The sequence below is a fragment of the Sprattus sprattus genome (genome assembly GCF_963457725.1).
Source record: "Sprattus sprattus genome assembly, chromosome: 1".
Classification (NCBI taxonomy): Eukaryota; Metazoa; Chordata; class Actinopteri; order Clupeiformes; family Clupeidae; genus Sprattus; species Sprattus sprattus.
Window position 1 is genome coordinate 50996716 of NC_137920.1, and position 10697 is coordinate 51007412.

Consider the following 10697-nt stretch of genomic DNA (forward strand, 5'->3'; position numbering starts at 1 on the left):
AGCGCTACCTCATGATTTATACCACGGTAGCGGGGCGGAGCTACCCGTGTCATCGGATTCGCGCTGCTGTCTGTCAAAGTCAGACTTGGTGCAATTGGTTGCTTCTGCAGAGGTCGGGTACGGATGTCCCTCCCATAGGTGGATCTCTCCACTCAATGAATCAGAGAACAGGGGTTATTCAGTATAACCTTTAGTTTTGTGGCAAGCACTGGCAAGTTGGCAAAGTTTGAGGATCTGCCACGCCCACACCTTCCGACTAATGAGAAAATCTTATATAACTTTTAGTCGCCCATGGCTGAAGAGTAACCTGACCACATTTCAAGGCGTTACCATTAAATCTGTCGGAGGAGTTCGATCAGATGCGAGGTGTGCAAACCATAGATATGAATAGATAGACGCCCCCTTCGCCCTTGGATCGCGTTAAATGGCGCCGCCATCTTGTGAAAGGCATCACTTGCGCCAAGATGCCTTCCTGGTGCTCCGCTTGGGGATGTTACCTCGAATTACCTTTAAAAAGAGCCCAGATTTAAGAAATTTGAATTTACATGACAGAAACCAGAGCATTAAGCATTACATGTATATCGCTGGATTCAAATATACTGGCGGCGGCAGTCTTTATTTAAAATTCGCCGTGCATATGTAAACTATAGCGTTTTTGCCGGTTTTCAGGGTCAAACACTAATAATTGAATCGCGATTAATCTAGATTAATGAATTTAAAAATGTGAGATTAATTAGTTAATTTTTTTTAATCTATTGACAGCCCTACTATTTACGTTTTTCTGTCGCAACCATAAATGTTGTAGATTTAGGCCGAATCTCGATTCTTCTCCTTGCCCCTTTTGCTTAATCTTGTCTTAGTCTTAACCCTAGCACTTGCAAGTGTAAGGGCCAAGGGCTGAGATCTTTCCCCTATGAAATGAGACGCCACTAGGTTTCGGGTACGTCATGCGTGACTGTATGAGCTATGAAACTAGCGATTTAAAAAAAAGTCTAATGAAGAACATGGTTGCAAATATATATGTATACAACTGTGTAGAGCACGAAACAAGACTGTCGTCATTTTTAAATTAATTATAAGCCAGAAATACTTACATGTAGTGTATGTAGCATGATAGCTGGCAAGCTACCATATAAGCCAATGGAGTGGTGGTATACGCGCTAAATGTATCCTAAAACTACCGTTTGAAAGCTTCAGTTAAGACCGACAATTCTATGCATCGCTCGTGTAGTACATTTCAGATCAAACCGAGTCATTATAAACATATAAAAAGTTGTGTAGATAGCTTTATTCATGTAAAATATTCCTCGCTTCAAGCAGCCATGTTTTTTTGAAAATTCCCGAGCTGGTTTCGCGGTGTGCTCTGGGATAGCCCTTGGAGGACCAAGGTAGCTCTCAGATCATCTCAAAAACGAGGGCCATACACTCCTTAAACTTACCCCTTAATCTTGATCAAGTTGGGTATTGAGACACCACTAGCTCTCACATGAACACGCAATTTCAAGGGTAAGGGGTAAGATAAGGGGTAAGGGGAAGTATTGAGATTGGGCCTTAGATTCAACTGTATTGTGAATCTGACTGACGGGCTAGCTAATCTTTCTCACGCTTTGAAGGTTTCCCAGAGACAAGCAGAAGAGGAGGCAGTGGGAAGTTGCTTTGAGAAGGGAAAACTTTTCCGCCACTGACCGGGCTGACATCGGCACAGATGATGTGTTTCTCCTCAAGGAGCACACTCAGGACACACAGTTCGGCATTGACAACCACCACTTTGAACTGTTGTCATTGGTTGTGTATGCGTTCCACAAACTCAGGCTGCACCACATAGCCAAACTCAAAACACTCAAATTACAGAGTGGCAACAGCAGGAAAAGGCTGAGCAAAACTATACTTTTTAAAGGGTTTTAGCTTATATGTACAAATATATATATATATATATATATTTATATTAAATTATTATATTATATTTTATATGACTATATGTGTATAAGAATGAAACTTCTGTATCAGAAGTGTTTGTTTGTGAAATTACCTTTTATTGTCAAATAATGTTACAAATATAAATATATGAGTCATTATATTATACCATGGTATTTATATATATTTATATTAAATTATTATATTACATTTTATATTACTATATGTGTATTAGAATGACACTATTGAAATATTATGGTATTCATACTTTGAGGTATAGGCAATATTTTATTGCTATACAAATACAGAAAGCAGCAAGTGTTTGTTTACCTTAGTCTTCAGTATCTTTGCACTGAGTTGTTATATATATATATTGTCGCAGCCCAGCTCTCAGCACGACGCAACAAGGGAATTCCTAAGCATATTCTTTTATTAAACTCTTTTAGGCACTCAAACGTTACAACAAAGGTAATCAAAAATGAACAGAAAATAAGGGAAGCCCTACGCCTTGCACCCAGTGCAAACAGCGTCTTCCCCTCTGTCTTTCTCTCTCACTCTATCAGCCAGTTCTGATTCTCACTGACTATTTAACTCTACCAATTGAGTTGCTGCTCAGGTGCCAAACTAGTCTAATCATTTGCACCTGAGCTTGCAATTAGTGGATGCCCGACCTCACTAGTCCCCAGAGCACCTCCCCAGGGTCCTAGAGCCTGCCCTGTAGTACTGGTCACCCATAGGAACCGAAGTGGGAGCCTAAGAGCAGCTTGGGCTACCACAATATATATATACAGCCGCGGAAAAACACATACCAATAAATAGTAAAACCAGAGAAACTGATAATTTTGAAGTGGTCTCTTAATTTTTTCCGCGGCTGTATACATCCTATAGTATTTATATTAGAGATAGCCTATGTATATTTTTCTGCTATAGCAATATAGAGCAGCAGGTGTTTTGATGCTTGTTTACCATTGTCTTTTTGTACTGTTTCTTTTTTAATTTACTGTTTATTGTTGAATAACTATAAAAAACTTACTGACTGCCAGTTTCTCGCTGTTTGATTTGAAGGCTATTTCTCTCAATTATGGTTAAAACACAGTACCTAAAGAAGCACTATTCCGGTAGATCATTTATCCACTCAGTCTTAGGCTAAATGCAGGCTAGAGTTATTGATATTTAATAACACCTAAAACAAAATTAGACTGACGGAAGAGATTGACAGAGGCAGCCAGGAGCTTTGCCTCATCCGTGTTAGAAGGGCTGACTGCACACGTCACTACGGTTGCGTGCCCTGGCGGGGCGTGTTGCGTGTATGAAAATCCAAATTTAAGAATCCTCTACCTGGTAGAGTCTACCTCAATCAGCACAGCTGAGAACACTTCGGCTGTGTAAGAACCAATTTCCAGGTGTTCATTAATAAGGTGGAGATATTTTCTTACGTTGAACTTCCGAAGTCCGTAAAACACATTTAAGTGGAAAAAAAAAATCGAAAAATAGTCACCATAAGTGTGAAGACAGATCGCGAGTAGGAGTATAAAAATCAGTCAGTGCATCTTAATTGTTACATTTCTTAGAGAAAACTTGACTTGTGTTGTCTTCAACAGTTTAAAGAAAATTGTATATAACTCCTTTGATCCACACGCAGCCAGGCAGGTGTGCACACTTCGAGGATGTCATCGTGCGCGCCTATCGCATAATTTACATACTAATATTGGGGTGGCACTTGGGGTGGCCAATCAGATTTCAGGGGTGGCCCATGCCACCCTAGGCCACTCCCTGAACACGCCACTGCAATCAGAATCCAATTTCGTGCAGTTCAATTTTTTTACACTCCATTTTTGCTTTTTCATTTGTAACTAGGTGGCGCTATACATGAAATAAGTGGTAGTGGAATGGTTGACGTGGCCTCTTAAGACCAACATACAAAAAAATGTGGTCCTCCTAGGCCTTACGGTTTTCGACTTATTCACAAAAAACTGAATTGCCCCACCCTCTTTAAAAGGGGTCCAGTCCGACGGAGGTGCAACGGATCAAAACAAAAATCAATGGTTCCGCGCTAATCTAGTGGGGCTATATGCCCACCAAATGTAGTGCACCCCGGTGTTTCATTGTCCCGGGAATCGTTGACAGAAAATCAGCAAACAGAAAAAAGAAAAAAAAAAACTCTGACTAAACCTATATGGCGGCGGTCATAATAAGCACAGCATTTTGTGATCGGATGCATGTTGCCCTCAAAATACCCCTGAAAGTAACATGCGAATTAGTTGACTTGGTAACTTGGTAAATACTACTAAATGCTGACCTCATAACCTTTCACCATGACAGGATTTATTTTTATTTTTTAGAGTTAATGACTACAGTGCCCTCCACAATTATTGGCACCCTTAGTGAATGTGACCAAAACAGGCTATGCAAAAAAATGTCTTTGCTTTTAATCCTCTTGGTCTTTCACTCAAAATATTCACAAAAATCTTACCTTTTCATTGAAGTAAAATTATTGAAAGCAAAAATAAATACATTTAAATAAATATTATTCTCCAAAACAGGTGTGCCACAATTATTGGCACCCCTTAATTTAATGTTTTGAGCAGCCTACCTTTGCCAAGATAATAGCTCTTCTTAGTCTTCTCCTATAATGTGTGATGAGGTTGGTGAACACATGGCATGGGATCTGACATTATTCCTACATACAGTATCTCTCAGTAATCCTTCAGATTCTCAGGTCAACGATTGTAGACTCAGATTCAGCTCTTCCCACAGATTTTCTATGGGGTTTAGGTCGGGGGACTGTGATGGCCATGGCAAAAACCTTTATTCTGCGGTCGGTTAACAATTTTTGTGGTGATTTTTGAGGCGTGCTTCGGATCATTGTCCTGCTGGAAGGTCCAACCACGGCCCATTTTAAGCTTCCTAGAGGGGGCTGTTAGGTTTTCATTTAATATCTGCTGGTATTTGATGGAGTCCATGATACCATGTATCCTAACAAGATGTCGAGGGCCTTTGGAAGAAAATCAGCCCAACAACTTCAAAGATCCGCCACTATACTTCATGAGTATGAGGTGCTTTTCTGTATGGCTTTCTTTCTGTCTACGCCAAACCCACCTTTGATGTTTTTTGATGCCATCTGACCATATAACTTGGTTCCATTGAGTGCCTGACTTACATTTGAAAAACTGTAGGCACTTTAGTTTGTTGTTGATTGACAGCAGAGGCCTTTTTCAGGCAACCCTCCAAAACAACTTGTGGTGATGTAGGAGGCGTCTGATGGTAGTTCTGGAGACTTTCCGACCCCAGGATTCAACTTACTTCTGCAATTCTCCAGCTGTCATCCTTGGAACTTATTTTTCCAGTCGAACCATCCTCCTCACGGTGCGTGGGGTCAATTTATAGACAGGTCCTCTTCCAGCTGATTCCTTACACCTCCTGTCGCTTTGAACTTCTTAACTATTGCCCTGATTGTGGAAATAGGTATTTTCAACTGTTTAGATATTTCCTTATATCCTTTTCCGGATTTCTGCAGCTCAACAACTTATTATCGCACTTCGACACTGTGTTCTTTTGTCTTCCCCATCTTGATGAATGACTTAGGGTATTTGGCCTGCGTCACCTCACATTTATACCCCAGTAAAACAGGAAGTCATGGTTGACCACTTAAGAGAACTTAAAAATGTAAAACATGACTGGTAATATACTTCAGTTAGATTTTAATTATAAGATTTTTCTAGGGGTGCCAATAATTGTGGCACTCATGTTTTGGAGAATTTTATTTTTATTTAATGTCAAAAAAATTATTCTTTCAATAATTTTACTTCACTGAAAAGGTAAGATTTTTGTGAATATTTTGAGTGAAAGACCAAGAGGATAAACAGCAAATACAAGTTTTTTCATAGCCTGTTTTGCCCATATTCACTAAGGGTGCCAATAATTGTGGAGGGCACTGTATACTCACACTGGTAAACGTCAAAGCTCATCATTCAGTAAAGCAATATTATCCGTTAGGCTACTCTAAAATCTGATATTTCTTCAAACTTAGTAGGTGGTGGGCTGGACCCCAGAATTGTGAATTTAATACTTACCGTCCAGCTGTGAAGCCCATTTTTTAAGGATGGATTCATAAAAATACACCAAACTGTATTTGCTTTGTTTCCACCTTCGTTTCGTGCACATTTGGCGAACATATCGTTGTAAAGTCTCTGTTTTTTGATCGGGCGAATTTTCAGGGCAACTATTTGAGACCGTGCGTTTCAATGAGAACAAGACGTAAGCAACCTCGGGTGTCGCTGTCTGGAGAAATAATTATTGCTGAACCTTACCAAATACTCTTCTCTCCAGGGGAGATTGCAACTGGAGTGACATATTTTAGATAAGGCACATTATCTATAATGTGTAATACATTATTACTGAATGTTAAAACACCATTTTCTCTACTTTAAGTCTTGGAGTAGGTGATGTTGCCTCATCTTTGCGTTTCCAATCATTTTCTATGGTTAAAGAGTCAATGACTTTCTTAATGTATGATAATGCAAATTAAGTTCCCATTTAATAAATAAATTCATTTTGTCAAGTGAGTAGTACAATTTTCAAATATAAGTTGGTCAAAGTTCCTGCAGTGTGCCCATTCATGGCTGAACCTGCAACCCTGCAAAGAGGGGGAAGTGGCCAGAAATGCCCTAGAGGCTTTAAATCTTGAAGAAGACCAGGAATTGCCAGCTAGTATTGCAATAGGATACCACCGCAAATGCTACATGCTGTTCACCAATGAAGCACACATTGAAAGAGCACGAAAGGGAAAGAAAAGGCAGCCAAGGACAGTGAAGGTTTGTACTCAGAGTATGATTTCCTTTTCGCCTGTATTATATGAGGTCTGTGTACCCAACAGGGTTTGAGCAAGTAACTCAAGACATTGACATGACAGAGATATGGTGTAGATGAAACTCCTTCATTACTGAGACATTAAGGTCCATGGCTTCCACACTGACACCTGCTTGAACCTCTTCAGTGATGACAGGCTGGTGCCACATAACCTTAATAGAAGTGACCCCTGAATAAAGCAAGGCACGGACAGTGATGACTGTTATTGGATTTTATTCAGATAATTTCCAAGATACAATAAATGAACATTATTAAAAAGAAACAGTATCTCGAAACCAATGTCTTACAAAGGGAACATGCAGTATTCCTTCCTTGTGTGACGTTGATTCGCAAGTAAATAAAAGAACAGTCCACTGGCTATATGACAATAAGTCAAATTAAGCCAGGTTAACAAGATGTGGCTTTTCATGGCCACAGGTCCACTGGCTCTGCTTGATCACCTCAGGGTGGAGGTTTCTGGATTTCCCCACTCAGCTGCAATGTTTTTGTTCCTGAACGTAAAGGACTTCGTTAAAATATACTATAATATAGCAGGGGGATTACAACAGGGGTGAGGAACAATTCATTTTAAATGTCATTTCAATTTTTTTTATAAAGCCCCAAGGGCCGTACTATGGATACAAAAGGATTTTCCGCCAGCACTTTAGGCCTATATTGAACGTGGTCACCTTTACAACAGACCCCACCTTCACTAGATCCCCTGAAAATAACTTCGTTGTATTGCAACTGCAATTTCAAACATTGCTTTACAAACCATGTCATATTACATGTGAAACTGCATCACAGTAAATGCATTATATTGGGATGAGTTTGCTGTCTAAATGTTGTCTGTGTTGCCATGTGGTTTACTCCCAGCTGGTTGCCTCATATGCATGAAAAAAAATAAACAATTAAAATATGAAAAAGCCTACCGAGAGGAAGTGGCATATATTGCACCAGTCAGATGGACGAGGGATCTGATGGATGTCATGTGGGGTCTTGTAGCCTAAGATGCTACCTGTAGAGATATTATTTGACATAAGTTAGTTCACAGAAGTGCTATGCAGTTGTCAATGTTTAAATTGTATGACTGTTGTAATTAAGCTCGTCGTTTGGACTAACGGGAGGAGAGACTTTGTCGGAGAAAATTGTTCAGTAGACGCCTATGGCCATGTTCATATGAGGAGAGGGGATCTCGCTTCACGTCTATTGTAATCAATGTTTCACACCCTATACTGACGAAATTAACAACATGTAGCCTTAAACAGGTTTCATTTATGACAAGAAAAATAGTCATGTGTTGAAATATCCACTCGAAGTTAAACAATTCTTACCTCAAAGCTGTATCTCAGCTATTTTCCAGGGGCAGATGAAGTCGATGTGCATTTCCTGGTGTGACGATGCGTCACCGAGAAACGCAATTGGTTGAAATACCCCAATCCGCGGTTTTGATTGGACGTCACGCCGGAAAACTTTGATGATATTTTTGAGAACTTAATCGTAAAATACTATTAAATGTGCAACTTCCCGCGTTGGAAACAAACGGCTATATGTTTCTTATTATCTGGTTCAGCTTCCTTCAAAAAATTAGCTTCACAGCTGCAGGGTAACTATCAACTCGAGAACTAAGCAAGATAGACGGTCTCAGCCCACTGACTATAGACCTTTTCTCGCCTTGCATGGTGCTGTCAAGCTAAAAAGGCACCGGATGCCTAAAAGAGCCCGGGTGATGTAATGTTGACTTTCGAACGACTCTTGAGTGACAGTTGCTATGCCAACGCCAATACGTCACCCGGGTCTTTATCGCTCATAACGCGATTTACTTCAGAGCATATTGCATTGAACTTCGCTACCTGAGACCGGCTTGCTTGTATTTGACCTACAATAAACCAACCAAAACAACCATTTGATGTTTGACTTTGGTAGGAAAGTTGTTGATTCGCTAGTTTATATAAATCAAATGTATGTATCAAAGTAAGCACATTCCATCAGCTAGCTAGCTCGTGCTAGTGTCTTGTTAGCTTGAAGCTATTCATCTGTTGTTGTGCTTAAATTAAGACACTCCTTAATGTGTTGTGATTTTTAGACATATCTGACGGCACCCACAGTTACATTTGAACAAAACAGTGCATTGTTTGCACAACATTTTACTAAAGAACAACGGGGGATTGCTAGCTTTGATATGCTAGCGGACATTGCTAACTTACAGAATACCATCAGGCAGGTGTAGCTAAAACTTTTTAGTCGCGTAATATTGTGCCTAAACGGACACTTTGTACCCCGACACTTTTTGGCTATCAGTCAGAGAGTCTCAAGAGTTGTTCGAAAGCCATCAGGTACTTTTTAGTCGCTTAATATTGTCGCACAAAAGGAGGAATTGCTATTAGCAATATAGATGCGGGGTACGCGGTGACCGGGTACGTAATGCTAACGTTGGCATAGAAACTGTCACTCAAGAATCAACATTACGTCACCCGGGCTCTTTTAGGCATCCGGTGCCTTCTTAGCTTGACAGTGCCAATAGACCACACTGAATTTTGTGAAAGACTTTCTCTGTTAAAACAATATATAATTGGGATTGTGCCTTCCTAACATGTTATGATACTAACTGTAAAGCGTCTATGGAAAGGAATGTTTTAACTGTTAGCTGTCAGACACGCTGGCTTCCTGGTCAGTGATGGGTAGAGGCAGTTTCCTCCCATCTTAACATCACCACGACTTGATAGGCCTATTATTCACTCCAAATGTTTTGAAAGACTGTTTTGCATTGTTTAGTATAACCTTCACTCTCTTTCATTATTGATCAGTGACAACACAAACTAAGGAGGAAAATTTTGTTAAATAAATAATAATAATACAAATATTACATTTGAATTCAAACAAGAAATACCATTGGCAGCCAGCACAGCAGGTTTGCATACAAATCCAGAACAGCCAGATTCTTTAAATATTGCACGTGGATTAGGTGGAGAGATTGCAGCAGCATCCAGCAGTGTAGTCTAGATTAAGGGAGCAAAAGAGACAAACCTTGCAGCAAAGGTTCTACTATATGGGTGAGAATAGAGACAGATTAGTAAACAGAATATCAGTCATACACACACAAAAAGATTTAACATGCATATCTCAGTGTCTGTATTATGCTAGACATGCTCTGTCTTATTATGACCGCCGCGCGACATTTTTCTGTTTTTTTTTTTTTTTCTGTTTGCCGATTTTCTGTCAACGATTCCCGGGACACTGAAACACCGGGGTGCACGAAATTTGGTGGGCATATAGCCCCACTAGATTAGCGTGGAACCATTGATTTTCGTTTTGATACATTGCCTCCCAGTCGGACTGGACCCCTTTTAAAGAGGGTGGGGCGATTCAGTTTTCTGTGAATAAGTCGAAAACCGTAGGGCTTAGGAGGACCACATTTTTTTTGTATGTTGGTCTTAAGAGGCCACGTCAACCATTCCACTACCACTTATTTCATGTATAGCGCCACCTAGTTACAAATGAAAAAAGCAAAAATGGAGTGTTAATTGTAAGTTGACAAGTTCAGAACTGCACGAAATCGCAGGTGTGGGATCATTATGACACCTTCTGACTGCACTTAAAGTTTTGTGGAATTCCATTCACGGGGGGCATGCAATAAATTGATTTATATGATTATTCACCAACTGGCCTGTAGGTGACGCAACACAGTTTTCTTCGAATATCCCGAGAACCGTAGGGCCTTGGAGGGCCAAATTGTTCTTGTATATTTATGTTAAGGGGCCATGTCAACCCATACCATAACCATGTATAGCGCCACCTAGTTAAAAATTAAAAAGCAAAAATGAGGTGTTTTAATCGCATATATGTCAAAGTGCTCGAAAAATTACCAAATTTGCCAGGGACATCAAGCCTGTAACCGTCCATCTTCGGTAGAGTTTTTGTCCATGGATGGAGCA

The 10697-nt window shown here is 40.0% G+C and overlaps 1 long non-coding RNA gene across 1 annotated transcript; it reads right to left on the reverse strand.

The window, feature by feature from the left end:
* Window positions 1–6979: 6979 nt before the first annotated feature.
* LOC308377313 lies at window positions 6980–8125 on the reverse strand. The gene is made up of 3 exons (XR_013968930.1): window positions 8097–8125; window positions 7695–7780; window positions 6980–7274 (listed from the first exon to the last, which is right to left on the reverse strand). It is a non-coding gene; the product is annotated as an uncharacterized lncRNA (long non-coding RNA).
* Between the last annotated feature and the right edge of the window lie 2572 nt (window positions 8126–10697).